This window comes from Dipodomys ordii, unplaced genomic scaffold (assembly GCF_000151885.1).
Source record: "Dipodomys ordii isolate 6190 unplaced genomic scaffold, Dord_2.0 Scaffold39, whole genome shotgun sequence".
NCBI classification, from domain to species: Eukaryota; Metazoa; Chordata; class Mammalia; order Rodentia; family Heteromyidae; genus Dipodomys; species Dipodomys ordii.
This window is the reverse complement of record NW_012267255.1, coordinates 3052878-3068642: the sequence shown is the minus strand read 5'-3', so window position 1 is coordinate 3068642 and position 15765 is coordinate 3052878.

The window sequence follows — 15765 nt, the reverse complement described above, 5'->3', positions numbered from 1 at the left end:
CTATGAATACTTCCTTTCTATAAGCCAGAGGAACTGGTACTTTGCATGTTAATTTTTGTTAAATTCCACAAATATTTGAATTTCTCTTTGAATCTCTTCAATAATCCACTAGCCATTTAGTAATATCTTGTTCAGTCTCCAAGAGATAGATAATTTTCTGTGATGGCTTTGAATGTTGAACTCTAAGTTTATTCTGTTGTGTGTGTTCTAAGTTTATTCTGTTGCATCTAATAGGATGCAAGGAATTTCAATTGCACAGATTTACTTTGTGACCTAATATATGGTCTATTTTTGAGAATGTTCCATGAGCTTATGAGAAGAATCTATATTCTGATGCTACTGGATGAAATATTCTGCAGATGCCTGTTAGGTGTAGTTGGTCAATGCAAATATTTAGGTCTGAGATTTCTTTGCTGAGTTTTTGCCTGAACCTCTATACAGAGGTAACAATGGTGTTTTGAAGTCACCAAAAATCAATGTGTTTGGATCTATGTGTGTTTTTCAGTTATGTAGTATTTGTTTGATGAAGTTGAATGCTCCAGCAATTGGTTCATTGACATTTAGAATTGGTATAACCTCCTGTAGGGGAGTTCCCTTTATCAGCATGCAATGTCTTTTTTTTTTATCTCTTCTCAATAATTTGTTTGAAGTCTATTTTATCCCATATTAGTATTGTTAATCGAGCCTGTTTATTGGGGACTTTGCTTGAAAGATTTTATTTCAGCCTTTCAATTTGAGAAAATGCTTGTTTTTGCTGGCAAGGTTTGTTTCTTAGAGACAGCATATGGATGGATGGGTCTTGCATTTCAAAAAGCAAAACTATGCCAATCTATGTCATTCAATTGGATAGTTAAGCCAATTAATATTGAGAGTTAGAATTAAAAAGTATTTATTAATTCCTGCCATGATATCCTCTTTAGGAGCTGTGCCTCATCTTTTCTTACCACATTTAACTGGCTCTCTGTTAAGGGGTCATTTCTCTGCCACTATCATGTTCTTGTTGTTTTTCTCTATGTAGAACATCTTTAAATATCTATTGTAATGTTAGTTTGCTGGGATAAATTATTTCAGTTTTTCTTTGTTTTGGAAAGATTATTTTATTTATTTATTTTTAATTGTCAAGGTGATATACAGAGTTCTTTTGGTTACATAAGATAATGAGTACCTCTCTGGTAAACCTTGTTGTTATGGAAAGTTTATTTGTTCCTCATTTATGAAGGAGAGCTTTGCTGGGCACAATATTCTTCTTATTTGGTGGTTGTTTGCCTTTATGGTGTGGCATAATTACAGGCCTTCTTTGCTTTCATGGTCTTAGCTGAGAATTCAGTAATAATTCTGTCTGATTTTCCTTTAAAGTAATAAATTTGTTCACTACCAGAGAGGGTTGGTGCAATGGTATCTTAGATTCCTTTTTGCTTCAAAAATAGCACCACTTCTTCGGTAAACATTTCCAGCCAGGTGCTCTAGTGGTTTCTTTGCCACTCTCAAAAATGGCACACTTTTTGGGTGGGGGAAAGGGTTCCTGACTAGATGCTGTTCTCCTTAAGAAGAGATATCCTTAGCAGAGTACTCATAGTTCCCTGTGGTACTTTGGACCATGCTATAGTGTGGCAAATTGTGTCTATGTCTAACTGTGTCTGGCTTGGCTATGTGTTCCTGTTCCTGCTTTTTCCCATGTGTACATTTTCCTATGTAGACTGTCTAAATTCCATGCTGAAGGCAGTTTATAATCTTTTTTTGGCATGTATCTCTGTATAATCATGGCTTACTTGGTGTGACTCTCTAGACATTGAGGGCCTAATGGGACACCAAAACCCTGTTTGGTCAAAGAGAGTTTAAGATGTTCCCAGTTCTCTTTCAATTCATATGAAGTTGTTTTTCTATTTATAGTCTACTATAAGGATCAAATTATAAAAGATTTCTAATTTGCTAAGAAAATAGTTAAATTAGATATACCTCAAAAAGATTTACAGTATATGGCAAGTTGCTAGAAAAAAATTATCCCCTGATTTTCTAAGCTTTTTATTATACTTACAGATATAATTGAATATGGCTTTGACAAAATATGCCTCTAATAGTATAATTAAAATTCATCTGAAACAAAAATATCACATAGTACATTAAAAACAACAGCAACAAGGAAAAAACAAAACAAAACAAAACAAAAAAACCTCTTGTGTCCATATGTTGGGGTTCATTTTGCTTAGCATCATCTGTTTTTTGTTTTGTTTGTTTTTGTTTGTTTTTTGTTTTGTTTCTTTGTCAGTTGTGGGGCCTGAACTCTGGGCCTGCATGCTGTCCCTCAGCTCTTCAGCTTGAGGCTAGCACTCTACTACTTCAGCCACAGTGCCACTTCCAGCCTTTTCTGCTTATGTGTTGCTGAGGAATCGAGGCCAGGGCCTCATGCATGCAAGGCAAGCACTTTATCACTGAGCCACCTTCCCAGCCCAACTTAGCACCATCTTATATGGTCATATGTACATAGCTTTTGAGCTTTTCTGCTTGTCTGGTAAGATTATCCTAGACATATACTAGTTATTTCAAATAAGGGAGACTGTGGGACCTATGTTTCTTTGAACTTACTTCACTATGTAATTTTTTCCACGTTTCCATTTCTTAACAAATGGAGCCGTGTCATTCTTTCTGATGGAGGCATAGAATTCATCGATCTATCTATCTATCTATCTATCTATCTATCTATCTATCTATCTATCTATCTATCTATCTATCTATCTATGCGCGCACACACACACACACATACTTTTTTTTCTTGATCCATTCATCTACTGAGGGGCATTTAAGTTGGTTCAATTTTTTAGCTTGGCAAATAATGCTAAAATAACCATAGTTGTGCTGGCAGCATTAGTACAGCCTTGTTTGTGATCCTTTGGGTGAATGTTCAGAAGTGGGATTGTTGGGTCATAGAAGACTCTAGGTGTAGTATACCTCCATACTGCTTTGCAGAGTGGTTGAACAATTGTACATTCCCAACCACAATGAAATAGGGTTCCCTTTTGGCCACATCCCCTCTAGCATCTATAGTTATTAAATTTCTTGATTATAGCCATTCTAACTGAGGTGAGGTGGTGATTGTTGTTGTTGTTATTTCTTTTGTATGTACTTCTCCCTATGATATAACCCTTGTTGTCACTGTGTTTGATTCTAGTGCCCTGCATCTTGTATATACATTTTTCTAATTTGGGGAGGGGAAGGGAAATAACAAAATGCTGAAACAAGGATACAGGTTGACCCATTGTAACAATGAGATGTACAAGACACTATGTTGAAAATGAGCTTTACAGCTTCAGGGGTAGTATAGGGAAGAGTTGGTGAGGTGGGGAGGGAAGGAATAGTAGGGGAAAAACAAAGGAAGAAGTAACCATTCTTGATAGGAAATGTACTCATTACCTTACTCATGGAACTGAACCCCTCTGTACAGTAGTTTTACAGTAAAATATATACAAAAAATTCATATAAATGTGTTATTTTCCTTTTTTTTATAACCAACTACTTGCTCTGTTCGTAGCACCAATGGGAGCTACTATTAGAAGGGTCTACCTTTGGCAGTGTGCTTTAATGACATGCTAGTCAAAAGTAAGTCTAAATTAATTTAAGTTTGTGAGAATACTTGGCAAAGCAGAGTACATTATGAAACATCCCATTAGGTCACCCATTTGCTATTAAATAAATAACTCTGAACTTCATTTTTCTAAAATATATTTGGGGGTGATTGAATCCTTTTATTGCAATATACTTAAGCAAAATTAACTTAAATCTGAAAAATTTAATAATAGTTGAAAAAAAAGATAGATTAAAAAATTACAATTCATATTTAAATTTTACTTATAGAACTTTTACTTGATTTATCAGGAACACATTAATAACATTAATATGATTTCTGCTTCATTTAAAATTTTATTTATTTATTATTGTATTATATTATATTTATTAGTACTTTTATTATTTAAATTTATTTTATTATCCTTAATATTTGTACAGATGGACTTCCAGCCGCTTATAGAAATGTTCTATTGAAAGCATCAATGAGGTAAAAATGACAAGTCCCTGTACTTGTCAATATAGAGAGGTCTTTTAACGTTTGTAGTTGTGGAGATGGGAAATAAGGGATGGTAAGGGAAAAACAAAGGTGGAGACAACAATGCTTGATAAGAAATGTACTCATTACCTTGCTCATGTAACTGTAACCCCTCCTCTGTACAGTATTCTTGCAATAAAAAAACTTATTTAAAGAAAAGGAATAACTGAAAAAAAAGAAAATTCTAAGTAGAAAAATTAGTATTAGATAATATATTATTATGTCTTGAAATGAACTGAATTACTAGCTTTGTAAATATAAAATAGTCTAGCCAGTGATTATGAAAAGACTACATTTAGGACACTTAGAATCTATTGCAGGCCAGGCTACAAATTCCTAGTGTAAATTTCTTTCAAGTGTAAAATGCTTAGAATATGCATGACATGTAAAAAAAAAAGAGCAAAGTCACCTTTGGAGGTTTCAAATATATGATATTTAAAAATAATGTTTATATATTGTCTAGATTTTTTTTGTTTATGTATTTTCTAGGAAAAATAATCTCTCCATACTCATTCTCCTTTCTATCAGTTGGAGCAACTGGGGAGAGAGCTAGGTTCTCTTCTATATTAACGAGGAAAGCACACGTTAAAAGCTAATATATCTTTTTTATGACTCAGGTAGGCTCATTGGGGTGGGGCAGGAAAGAAATCAGATCTTTTTCTACACACTAATTGGGGTCCATTGACTCAAAGAGCAGACAGTCTCCTTGCTAATTGGACCAAAAATGTTTTCCCTTTCTCCATATGGATTTAGACTGTGGCTGAAAGATATGTTGATAGATGTGCTTACTTTAATAGTTCCATTTGTTAGAGGAGGAGCAGGCCAGAGTACATAGGTAAGAATATTGGTTAAAGAATGATAATTGTAGATATACATCCCTGCACCTACAAAACATGTTTATATTCATATTTTGACATTATACAGAGATTCATGCTGTTGTTTTGACAAATCTGAGAAGATATTTGAGTTTACAAAATACACAGAGCAGTATACACTACCATTACACTATTATGTGTAGTGGTTATTATACGTGAAAATTCTCTAAACTTTTATATACAATAGTACTTTTAATCTCTGTAACTGATTATTCAATAAGACACTATTATATTCATTTCAGAGATAAAAATATAAAATAAATAAATTGTAGATGTTTACGTGATGGCAGAAACAGGATATTTACTTGAGTGATTTGCAGCATATGTTTATGCTTTAAACATTGCATTATACAAAAGTATAATGATATTCATGGTCATTGTGATAATGATGATGGCATCTATTAAGCACTCAGTATGTGTAAGTGTTGGGCTAAGCCCTTTCAACAATATTAATTTATTTTGTTCTTATAATAACCCTTTTAGAGAGATAGAGCTGATGTAAAGCAGGCAAATATGTACTGAATCTGGAGTGAAATTTTATCCTATTGGGAGGGCGACAATTTTTCTGAAGGAATGGGGTTGGAGTTTGGAGGAGTTATCTGAACCAGTAAGTTCTTGGAAAAGGTTTACAGGCCTATTATAGGACCAGACAGTGAAGTTAGAGAAGGCATCCACAGAAAACTTATTTCTTCTCTTTAATAAAAATTTACATTATAGAAATTTTGAATATCAAGATTTACAAGCTTGATCAGAAGAAATGTACATCCAAACTAAAGTTTTGTGTGTCACCCCTGGGAAAATAGAGGTGTAGTTTAGTTTTGCTCTATATCTTCTTAAACTAAAGCAAAGTGAGACAAACAACATTCTATCACATGGGCTATCACATGAACTTCTGCTGGCCATGGGTGGTAGGTAGCTAAGCATAGTCCAGTTTAAAGCTAGTAGATACAAAATATAGTCATAGCACTAGTGAACAAATAAAAAGAAAAACATCACCAACATTTGTTTTAGCAAGTGGTTTACGTATTTAGTTAAAAGATTAAGAAAACAAAGAAAATTCATTACAAACAAGGCTTATACAACTAGGTGAATATCCTATTCCATACATTTTGTTAATTAAACCATACAGTACAAGGTGCAAGAAACTGAGCTCATCCAGGAAAATTACCCAGTGTTGAATCAGCTATGAAGTTAAATACCAAGTAAATGTATTAAAATTTTTGGATATATTTTATGGAAGTCATCAATACTTTTTAATTTTTCCTTTGTTGTTGCTTTTGTTTGTTTGTTTGTCTCTTGAAGGACTGAGGATTGAACCCAGGGCCTTTTAACAACCTACTTGACTACTTGAGCTATAATTGATTCTTGACTAAACATTAAATGTATTTAATATTACATAACGTACCAATTTCACAGAGTAAAACTTAGTTTATTTTAATGTACTTTAGTTTAGTTTAGTTTTGCTTTGTTAAAAATTAAATGAGATTCTGAAGAAGATAGCCTGAAACAAATATGGCAACTTAGTATAAATTCTGAAGAAATAGTTTTACTACTCTTCACTGGTAAGTATAAATATATTAACTTCTCATTTGTTTATTTTTTACTTATTTAGATTTCCAATTGTTTTCCCAAATGAGGTTAAATATATGGCCACAGACATGTGTTGATTTAATTATTACACTAACTTCTTATTTAAACACAATCATATTGCTTAGAAACAATATTATTTTGGATGAAAAAAATAAAATCACCTAAGCATCATAATAAAAATCAGTTATATTAAATTGTAGTATTAGGTGACCTCATAGAGCTCAAGGAGAGACAGGCTTCATGAGAGACTGATTAGGAACCAAACATCTGAACAAAACCAGGTCTTCTTTTACCTCAAATTTCCTTTACTATTTGCTTTGAGCTTTCTTTCAATAAAAGCATTGAGAGACATAGTTAAGCCCAATGTATGTCAGAAGATATTCAGATACATAACAAAAGTATAAGGCTTTTTAGGCTACACAATACCTTTTCTGCTGAATTTAAGATGTTCAGAAGAGATCTTGTGATTGCCAAACCTGTAGGAGATATTATTCTTTGGTCAGTCATATATGGGTGAGGGAGTAGAAGCTGTAAAGTTTATAGGTCATATTGGACTACCTTGATGTAAAAGAGAAGCAACATTCAGGGAAAAAAATATGGGATAACCATATGGAACAAAATATTCTCTAAAGCCGGGCACTGGTGGCTCATGCTTGTAATCCTAGCTACTCAAGAGGCTGAAATCTGAGGATGGCAGTTCAAAGCCAACCCAAGCAGGAAAGTCCATGAGACTCTGATCTCCAATAAAACACCAGAAAACCAGACATGGAGCTGTGGCTCAAGTGGTAGAGCACTAGCCTTGAGCTGAAGAGCTCAGGGACAGTGCCCAGACCCAGAGTTCAAGCCCCACGACCAATAAGAATAAAAAATAATCTCTGAATATTATCTGAAATTTATTTCTGAAGAAATGTCATTTTTTCCATTTCTCTCTCTTATTTCCCTGTCCCTCCCTCCTTCTCTTCCTCCCCCCCTCGCACGGACACATACACACTTATAGATGCTAAATGTCAGCATGTCTTTTGTAACCTGACTAAAGATGTTTCGGATTAACCAGATTTTCCACAACTACTAATGTAGCTTATAATTGCCTTAAAGATAATAATAGCTTACCTGTGGTTGATTAAATTGTTTATGCAGTAAATATTTTCTTTCTCTCATCTTCACAAGAGGAACATATCATCTTACTACCACTGATGGCCCTAACTACATGCCTGACTTCATTGTCAGGATTGTAGTCAGATTTTAGCAATTTATATGTGGCTAGGGGCGTGAAATATGCTTGTGTAGTGGTCTCACTCACTTGTGCTTCTGCCTTTGGTTGTGAGAATTTTATGTTTTAGATACCCAATGGTTTAAGGTGCTGAAAGACATAGGAAAGACTTGGAACCTTCTCATACCTTGGAAGGAAGCCCAGAGGAACCTAGCAAAGATTGACTACATCCTATCCGTGTTCCACACATGTGACCAAGAAATGAAAGCTTGTTATTGAATGTTTGTGTGTTTGTGATTCTTCAAAGATGGCTTATAAATGACCTGCCATCCCTTGTGGTAAATATATTATTTTATTTACTACCTTCTTCATGCTATAAAACTGAAGGCAAGATAATGCCCAGATTTCTGACACATTTTTTAATAAAATCTGAGTGTACTTATCTCATCTCTATTAAATTCATTACTATTTTCATGGCCAACATTCCTGTTTTCTTCCTCTATATGAGTTGACTAAAAGGAATTCTGAGTTCTTAGTCTCAGTGATATGAACAACTGAGGTTTACTATAATGATAGCTGAAAGTGAACTAAGCTCTAATCTGGAATTCTTAGGATATACTGCCCCAATTTGGTTTTGAATACTGAATATAATTTTTTTCTAGTCAGTGATGCAGTTTGAAAATATTGAAAAGAATGCAAATTTAGTAGGTTGGAGGACACTGAACACGTTTTTTATGTGTTTCTTTCAATATACCTGGTTTCTTAGTTGATGATTTCCCTCTCTGTGAGCAGAATTGAGTGGTAACTGGAGATTTATCAATCTTTATTGGTGGAACAACTGGTCAACCAGTTTTAAGTTTTATAGATAAATTTAACATGTCTTTCTAAGTAAAACAACTTGCCAAACCAACTTTACTAAGAAAAATAATTTAATGGTAAGATTTTTACATACACCAATAATATATTAATTGCCACAAGTTGAATTTAAGTAAGTAATTTTAAGATATAATGTAGATTTTTTGAACTTAAAAAAGAGGCAAAATGTCTTAAAATAATGTCTAAACTGAGTAAGTAATTCCAATATTATTTTGATCCAGAAATTGTTTGGGAATTTGAGTGGGGAGAATAATAATAACTGATAAATTTCTCAAAAGGAAGCACTGCTATGTAGCAGGTTTCATGTGTCTACCTTGAGTTTTCTCTGTAGCATAAGTACAGTTTTCATAAGTTGGATGCTAGAAAGATGTAATTTTAATTGGGCATTAGAAGCAAATATGCATTGCTTCATTAAAACCTATTTTTGTTTTACAAATTTAAGGCTGCTGCTGAGAGTATACATGCAGAAATTGAAATAGCAGAACTACTTTACAGTAAGTGTTATTGATAAGGCATGTATTGTGTTCTAAATGCACATAGAAGAAATGATGATATTTCCATTTATTCATTTGAATGCCTACTCAACCACACAGAAAGATGTACATATACTATATGTGTCTGGAAGATCATTCTCAACATCTGTGTTTTTCCAACAGTATCTGACCATTAGGGAGCTAAAACTCCCTTGTAGTTGCTGGGGAAACAATGACAGAACTCAAGCCAGGAATCAATTAAACTTAGGAGACTGTTCCGTATCTTTATTTGCTGGGAAGAGAACAGGTGTTTAATAATTTACATAAATTATGCAAAATCCAAAGCAGTTACAGTAACTAGACACTTAGCAACAGTCCTGAATGAAGAGGTAAATTGGCTGATGTTAGATTTATAACATTGCAGTCTGGTGGTATTATTGTCAGGGACCTCTCAGTATTTCCGTTAGAAAAACTAGATTTTAGGGATTTATAGTTTAGTCTTTAATTTTACTTTCATCTTTTTAGTTATAGCTGTTGTCTAGTCATTTATCTTATTAAATAATTATATTTTGGATATGTAAAAAATCATTATAATCATATTTAATATATTTATCAAAACAAGATAATATTGGAATTTAATATTAAATCTCTTTGTCTTCAACTACGGAATGGCTCCAATTGAAAAATGCATTTTGGAAGTCTCTTACAATTTGCAACATGAACTTGAGTATTTTTACACTATAAGAACTCTATTTAGGGACTTTGTTTCAAAACAGAAACACAGAACCCAAAGAGTGAAGTTGATCATTTTAATGAACCAAGAATTATTTTGTTCATTTTGTTGCTTTTCTTTTTGAGAATTTTCCATGTGCTTTGTCATATGCTAAGCTCAGCAGGGAATAAAAGGAATAAAACACAATATCTGCCTAAAATAAATAGTCACTGTAGTTGGAAAATAAAACAAGGACACTTCTAGCAATAAATGAAAATGACAGTTGTATACTGTAATACATTTCATGCTGACGCAGCAATAAGATATCATAGATGCATCTCAATAGAGTTTTCTCCTCTTGTAAAAAGCTTTCAATTAGTTTTCCAATTTATGAACTTTTAAAGCCTAATGTCATAATTAATACATGCTGCTGAAATCCTGCCAGATATATGGGAGACAGTAAAATCTCAGGGTAAGTAAGCTCTTGGGAATAAGACATTTTTTCTCTTGATGATTACCCAAGAGATTTCAAATTCCTTTAAAATTATGTGTTTGAGACCAATTAAACATACCTTTAACTGAAAAAAAATAAATTATTTTGGAAACTTTAAAATGCTAGCTAGTTCAACTCTTCATGGAGGGAAATGCAATCATGATGACTAGTCTCATTTTTAAATTAATGGTTATGAATCTCATGAAAGTAGTTACTATAGCCAGTCATCACACCATCTAAAATAAGTCCTTTCAGGTTCATTTTCTCCTTTCCGACTTTAATACCTCATCATATATCTTTATTTTAGCTAAATAACTTCCTTTTTCACTTCGAAAATTAAAGCACTCAGACAGTAATTACTATCCAACTCCTACATGGTTTCTCTGTTCATATACTCGGCTTACTACATGGTTCTGCAAACAAAATTGTACTACATGATCTACTCTTTTCTTTAGATTTATGACTCTATTGGTCTCAAGATGCATTCCTGTAGTTGTCACATGTTATCCATGGAAGGTTGATTAGAAGCCTCTTCACACCCCGGAATATACATCTCTTTGGATGCTTATGTCCTTTATGAAGTTGTCATATTTGCTTATAGCCTATGTACATTCTCGTGTATTTTTAAATTATATCTAGACTGTTTTGAACACTAAATATAATGTGAATGTTTGATCGATTGTTCTACTGTCACTTATGTAATAATAGCAAAAAACGTACGTGCTCAGTATGGATGCATATGTTTCTAAAGATTTTCTTTCTGCTGTTGATTACAACAATTGATGCATATGGATAAGGAGGACTCACTGCACTACATCTAAGTCCCCTTAAACCCATTCAAATAAATTGTTTTAGTAATTCTCCCTTCTAGCATCTACATCATTTTACTTCTCACAAGTTTAGAGAAGATTGGGTTGACTATTACTATGACTTTAAGGTAGCTCTTGAAAGCATGTGCTGGAAACTTAATCTACAATGAAAAATCGCTGGGAGGTGGGCCCTAGAGTATTTAGATCCTGAGGGAACCATTTCATAAATGGCTTACAGCTAATTATAAAATCGTTTGAGGTAGAACATTATCTTATGCTGTGCTTCTTACACCTTCTTTCCTTTTTGCTTTCTAACATGGAATAACACACAATTGAATTCCTCACCCAATGTGTGCCCTCAAACATGGACTTTCCAACTTCCAGAACTGTAAGAAATAAAACTGTATTAATTCTAAATGATCCAGTCTGAGGTATTCTGTTATAACAACATATATTGTTAATGTTTTAATCCAAAAATAATATACCTATAAAATTATTTCTGCCATAAAAGCCCAATACATTCAATGAGTCCTTTTAGTGCCACCAACTTCTTTTGCAATATCAGTAAAGAATTGTCACAATTCACAGCTACTTAGTCTTTTTTTAACCTCTATTGTGTTTAATCTAATTGAAGAAGAGATTAGATTCCAACACCCAGCAAAATAGTCCTAACTCTAACTCTTAAAGGTTTCTTAATCACTTCCCTTCCTTTTCCTTTCTTCTTTACTTCTCTCTTATTTTCCTGTTTTTTTCTGCCCTCTCTCTCTCCTTCTCATTCTTTTTTAAATTTATTTTTTGATAGACTGGTATGTAGCTATGGCTGGACTTAGATTTGTGATCCTCCTGGCTTAGCCTCCCAGGAGGCTTACAGGAGTGTCTTCCCTATTTCTTGACCCATGGTCATCATCTGCCTTTCAGTACACAACATATTGGATTTCTAATTGTCTTTCTTCTGCATTATTTCTCCTGCTCTTATTTTTCATAACATTTAATAATGGGCTAATTAGATCACCTTTTCTATGTCTTTCTCTGTTGTATCATTTCTTTGCTGATATTATTTAGTCTTCAGTTCAAGTCTGTATCTTGTTGAAATATCAAGTATCATTCTTTCAGTGGACTGTATTTGACACATATTTAATATTGCAAAGTGGTTCCTATCCTTGGTATCCCCCATCTCCCTTATTTTTTTAATAGCACAAGGGTTTAAATTTAGAGCTTCTTGCTTGCTAGGCAGTTACTGTGCCACTAAGCAATATATCCAGTTCATTTTGCACTTACTGAAATGGAGACTTGCTTCCTGCCTACCAGCACAGGGACCTTGAATTAAGACACACTTCTTATAGCCTTCCTATTATAGCCGGGTTAACAGCATGTGCCACAATTACATATTCTTTACATTAATATGACATTTCATAATTTTTTCTACCAGAGTTGGCTTGGAACTGTGACCATTCCAATTTCAGCCCCCCACTAAGCTGCTATACTCAGGTGTTGCTGCAGAGCAGTCTTAAAGGTATTCCTGGATTGGTCTCAAACTTCAATCCTTCTGACCCCAATTTCCCAAGTAGATAGCATTACAGCCACAGCCACCAGTGCATAACTTTATTCATTGCATTATTGTTCTTATTTTATCTTTTCTTTTTATATTTCATCTGTCATCCTCTGTATACTATTTAATTGTAATTCTTGTTTTGCATATTGGTGGTCTGCTGTCCTCAACAGAATATCCGTAGTACAAAAAGGTTTTTGTTTTAAGGTAGCAACTGATATAGTCCAAATTTCTAGATATAGAATCAAATCACATTATAGATATTCAATATCCACATTTGTTGGAGTTAATAATAGAATTGACAAAGACATTGGGACAATTGAGACCACATGGTGAAACATAATCTAGAAATGTAAAAAAAATAGAGCAAGAAAGAGAAAAGAAGAATGAAAGAAAGAAAAAAAGAAAGAAAAGGAAGGAAAGAAGGAAGGAAGGAAGGAAAGAAGGAAGGAAGGAAGGAAAGAAGGAAGGAAGAAAGAGAAAGAAAGAAAGAAAGAAAGAAAGAAAGAAAGAAAGAAAGAAAGAAAGAAAGAAAGAGACTGCAAGTAAGCAAGCACCAAATATCAAGTAGAAAAGAGCTTGCCTGTGAAAAATGTCACCTTGGGAGATACTAAATCAGGACACATTCCTCAGAGACAAATCTGAACACAGCCATTCAGCTGAACCCAAAGCCAGAAATCTCCAGGGTACATTGAGGTAAAGGAGATTCTGAGAGTAACCACTTCTGTTTCCTTCTCAGCTCCTCCAACTTCTCTTTATCTTCCCCTTTCTTTTTCTTCTTTCAACTGGAAATAGATGTCTGTTATTTAGGTTAAAACACTTTTTATTAAAGGTACAATCATAGCCAGCTTAGAGATATAAAAATGAACATGGATGAAAGATTTTATTTAAGTCATTAATGAGAAAGCTGCTGAGGCATTACAGCCCATTCAAAGGAGAATCCCAAGAACAAACATATTTATAGACTGAGAGTATTGAAATGAATGTGGAAATTAAGGCAAAAGTACCTTTTTATGATGTAGGAAGATAACTAATTGAACTTATATGCTGTACAGAACAGAATTGGTATATGCATAGATGATAAGTCATTCTGTATTTTGTTTTCTAAGATTTCATTATGAAATAGATCATATAAATTTAGAATCACTTAAACAAAGGAGGAGTCTACAATGTTTGATAAGAAATGTATTCATTATCTTGCCCATGTAATTGTAACCTCTCTGTACAGTATTTTCACAATAAAAAAATAAAATAAAATAAAAAAATTAGAATCAGTTGATCCTATAGAATTTGCAATAGATAATACAGTTTTTCCTTATAGCACTAATTTCCCTTATACTTTCAAAGTATCTTAGACTATTTGTCACACTGATAAAGTAGATGAATTTTAAATTAAACACTGTAGATTAATTCTTGTATTATCTTCCTGTTGCTGCTATAATATATTAACACACAATTTATTGGCCTTAAGCAATACAAATTTATTATTGTAAAGATGGGGAGGGGTGCAACATTCAAAATGAGTATCACTGGGGTAAAATAATGGAATTGAATTCTCTAGGGAAAAATCTGTTTTCCTGACTGCCAGATTTTAAAGGTTATATGCGTTCCATGGGTAATGACTCCTCCCATTTTCTAAACTTGCAATCTATTGTTGGAAGTATGGCAAGTAGTAGAGCACTTGCCTAGCAAGAATAAGGTGTAGTGTTCAGATCCAATACCTAACACATTCACAAAATATTAGCATTTTCATCTTTAAAGTCCTTTCTGATTATGACTTCTCCCTGTTTCTTCGATCTTAAAGAACACTCTAAATAGCTAGGGTTCACCTTGGGAAGACTGAATAATCTTCTTATTTTATGACCTATGGTTATAAAATCTTAATTCCAGGTACAACCTTAATTTTTTCCTTCAGTGTAACATTATGTGTTATAAATTCTTGAGGTTGGAAGATGAAAACCTTTGGTGCATAACATGCTAGTATTCAGAATGTTAAATTAGAAATATTTAAGTTTTAGAGGTTTTATCTAATTGAGATAAGAAATATTATAAATTATGATGCTATATGGATGCTTTTATGCCTGTCCTGGAGCTTGGATTCAGGGCCTGGGAGTTGTCCCTGAGCTTTGGTAATCAAGCCTAGTGCTTTACCACTTGAGCCACACCTCCACTTCTGGCTTTTGGAGATGAGTCTTATGCCTCGGCTCAATCTGAATTGCAGCCCTTAAACTGCAGCATCCTAAGTAGCTAAAATTACAGACATAGCCATGTGTGCCTAGCCCATACATGGGTTTTGTTACTTACAGTCTTTAAAATGCAAAAGAAAAACATATGGATGTGATCTCTTTATTTAAGAACAAATCTTATAGTGTCCACCTTTGTTGTCATAAAATGCTGGTGTTCAGTTTTTGCTTCTACATTAAGGAAAACATTTCTCTACACTTACACCTTTGAGTTATCACAAAAAAGCTCATTGCTAAACAACAATAAGATTGCTGTTTTTTCCTCAAAAAATGAAATTGCCCTAATTCCTTCAGTCTCTAGTCTATTTCCAGATGAAATTTTCACGTAATGTTTTCCATTTCTCTTGTATAATGGTCGATAGTGTGGTGTCTGCTCAAACACTCTGGAAATTGTAGTAATTTCCTCAAGCTCACTTGAAATAAATTACATGAGTTGGGTACCAGTTTGTTATCCAACATCTAAGGAGACTGAAACATCGTTCAGCCAATTAGGTCTATGATAGTTGGAATCATGATTGCATACACTTGATGAAACAATCTCTTTCACAAGCAATTGTTTCATGAGGGGAAAAAGAGAAAATATATCCCCCCCACTCCACATGCCGACCCTGAGACAGTTTGGCTCTTGCAAAGCAGTTCATTTCTCTAAACCCAATGCTCCTATAGTGGAGAGTGGGGATACTCTTCATCAGTGTTTTTCTTTTTTATTTAAAAAATATTGTTAAGGTGATATGTAGAGGGGTTACAGTTACATAAATAAGGTAGTAAGTACATTTATTGTCAAACTTGGGGTTACAGTTACATAAATAAGGTAGTAAGTACATTTATTGTCAAACTTG